At 35.4% G+C, this 3203-nt stretch overlaps 1 pseudogene; it reads left to right on the top strand.

Annotated features, from left to right (window-relative positions):
* Positions 1-545: 545 nt before the first annotated feature.
* LOC112131349 (small nucleolar RNA U13) lies at positions 546-639 on the top strand (annotated as a pseudogene).
* Positions 640-3203: the final 2564 nt, after the last annotated feature.

Here is a 3203-nt window from a genome sequence, read left to right as displayed (position 1 = left end):
TTTTCTTCTCTGAGACTTGATTTAGAGAAAAATATGCTATCCATTTATCTCTAGAAAGCTGTCCTCATGGATCTTGTTTTATTAGGCAGCAAGTGAATGTTTAATTGAAAAATTTCTTTTTTTTTTTTTTGCTATGGGCTAAGCTATATTCCAGACAGGGTTAGAAGTTCTCAGCCCTTTATATAGAATGATTAGGATATTTCGTAGGTTTTTTAAAATAAATTTTTTTTCTTTTGTTAACTCTACTCCTTTGACAGATTAATTTGTATGTTTAATTGAAGAGTCAGGTTTATTTTTTAAAATGTTCTATTGATTAGATTAGGGCACAGTTCTAGTTGTCTGGATTTGTTATCTTTGTTCTCTTGTCACTTTGTATTTTTGATGACCCTTACCAAGGAGAGGGCACATGAAACTATATAGATCACTAATGTAAATCCATTTTAACTGTTTGATATAAACTCAGAGCACATGATGTGTACAGTCTTTATTTACTTTTGGTATATTAAGTCTATTTTTGTCTTCTGCCTTAAGAAAGCAATTAGTAGATCCTTTTGTAGTTGATAAGTGTGATGATTGGGTGTGAGATGTGCCTTCCTTAAACCTTGTTATAAACCTCGTTAGCACATTACCTGTCTGATGTGAAAAAAAATTTTTAAGAAAAGAGGAAAAAAAGAGAAAGTGATTTGGTTTAAAACTTGATGTCTATGCAGTATGGATATTGACTTTGGGAAGTCCCCATTTCAGTAAAATGGATTAATTTTGCCAGTTTGTAGAGCTTCTTCTACTTAAAATGTTAATGTCAATTAAAATGGAATCATTAAAACTTTGATGGAAAAAATTATTTACCCTTTTCATGTTTTTTTGTTTAATTTCAGCCAAGATATTTGCTGAAGTTTGAACAAATTTATATTTCCAAGCCTGCTCATTGGGAAAGAGATGATGCTCCTTCACCAATGATGCCCAATGAAGCTAGATTAAGAAATCTCACCTAAGAAAGAGTTTCTCCTTGTCAGCAGCAGATACTGAAATAGAATTCTGAAAATGTAACTTTAACCACTTGAGGATTTGTTTTAACAGATACCCTATTGCTTAACTGTGATCTACTTTTATTTTCAAAGGTATTCTGCTCCGCTTTATGTTGATATAACAAAAACAGTCATTAAAGAAGGTGAAGAACAACTTCAGACTCAGCATCAGAAAACTTTTATAGGAAAAATTCCAATTATGTTGTGGTCAACTTACTGCCTTTTGAATGGCTTGACAGATCTTGATCTTTGTGAGTTAACTTTGGATCCTGGTGGCTGTTTCATTATTAATGGATGAGAAAAGGTATAGTAACATTATTTTAAAAAATTACAAAATGGTAGTTAAAATTCAGTTTAGTTTAAAGTTGAAATGAAAAAAAAAAGAAAGATTTTCATGCAGGATAACCTGGCAGTGACAGTTGACTTATTTAGGGTATGACAGCTAAACTTATATAAACCAAAGCTTTATTTAGCTGTGTATAGTATGCACTGGAAATTTATCCAATTTTGGTCAACTTTGGAGCTTATATATTTCTATGAAGCATTTATGCAAAATGGAGTTTGTAGAGTTGAAGAATTAAATATTTCTGTGAGCCTATATGATCAGATCAAATTAAGATGCAGATTTTACTCTCTTTTCTCTTCAGTGACCTTTGGGATTTTATGGCTGTAACTTTCTATTGTCCAAATAGGTTCTGATTGCCCAAGAGAAAATGGCAACAAACACAGTTTATGTGTTTGCCAGAAAGGATTCTAAATATGCCTGCACAGGAGACTGTAGATCATGTCTGGAGAATTCTTCCCGACCCACCAGTACTACATGGGTTAGCACACTGGCAAGAGGAGGACAGGTATGGACTGGATATGATGTTATTTGGGTTTATTCCTTTGTGCCTTGTTTTAAAATTTACTAGACTGCATTCTTGGTCCAAAAAAGCTTTTCTGGAGCATACTGTTGTTATATATTGTATTGTTTACCTATGGCTGTGTAACAAATTACTCCTCTAGCAACATTTATCATCTCACAGCTTCTGTGAGTCAGGCATCTGGATGCATCTTAGCTGGGTCTTTTGGCCAAGCGTCTCTCACAAGGCTGTAATCAGGTGTTTCCCTGGGCTGCCATAATCTCAAGAGTTATTCACATGGTTGTCTGCAGGATTTAGTTCATCATTGGCTGTTGGACTGAGTCTCGGGTCTTTGTTCGCTGTTGGCTGGAAGCCTTTCTGAGTTCCTTGCCATGTGGGCCTCTGAGTATAGCAGCTGACAGCAGCATAGCAGCTTGCTTCTTCAGAGAAATAAGCAAAAAGAGCAACAGACAGAGAGTACGAGCAAGGCGGGAATCAGTCTTTTACAATTTAAAAGTGGTAGCAACATCCTGTCATTTTTGCCATGTTGTTTTTGTTAGTTGCAAGTCAGTATGTCCAGCTCACACTGTGAGGAAGGTATTACAAGGGCAATAGTAGGAGGCAGGAATCAATGGCTACCAGCTTAGAAGCTGTAGATCATTGGTATAGTTATAAGCATAGGTTGCTTATAATAATGGAATCTAGTAGTAGCTAGCAGTTCTTAAATATTTGCTGTATGCCAATTCTGTTACTCAGATTGCTTAATTTAATCTTTATGGTTATCTTGGAAAACCTCTATTTCAGTTCGTGTGTGTGTGTATATATATATATATATATATATATATATATTTTTTTTTTTTTTTTTTTTTTTTAGACGGAGTCTTGCCCTGTCGTCAGGCTGCAGTACAGTGGCCTGATCTCGGCTCACTGCAACCTCTACCTCCCAGGTTCAAGTGATTCCCCTACTTCAGCCTCCTGAGTAGCTGGGACTACAGGCACGCACCACCACACCCGGCTAATTTTTTGTGTTTTTCAGAAGAGATGGGGTTTCACCATGTTGGTCAGGATGGTCTCGATCTCCTGACTTTGTGATCCACCCTCCTCAGCCTCCCAAAGTGCTGGGATTATAGGCTTGAGCCACTGCATCTGGCCAGGTGTTTTAAATAATTAAAATGGTTTTTATATGTGAATGGTTTTTGGTAAGTAATGTTTCCATTTGTTTTTTGTAATTTTTAAAAAAGCTTTATTTTCAATTTAATTTAATAATTATGCATGTGTGGGATGCAGTGTGATATTTTGATACATGTATACAATGTGTAATGATCAAATTAGG

The sequence above is a fragment of the Pongo abelii genome, chromosome 6, assembly GCF_028885655.2.
Source record: "Pongo abelii isolate AG06213 chromosome 6, NHGRI_mPonAbe1-v2.0_pri, whole genome shotgun sequence".
Lineage (NCBI taxonomy): Eukaryota > Metazoa > Chordata > Mammalia > Primates > Hominidae > Pongo > Pongo abelii.
The sequence above is the reverse complement of the archived record's forward strand: the minus strand, read 5'-3'. Positions and strand labels throughout refer to the sequence as shown.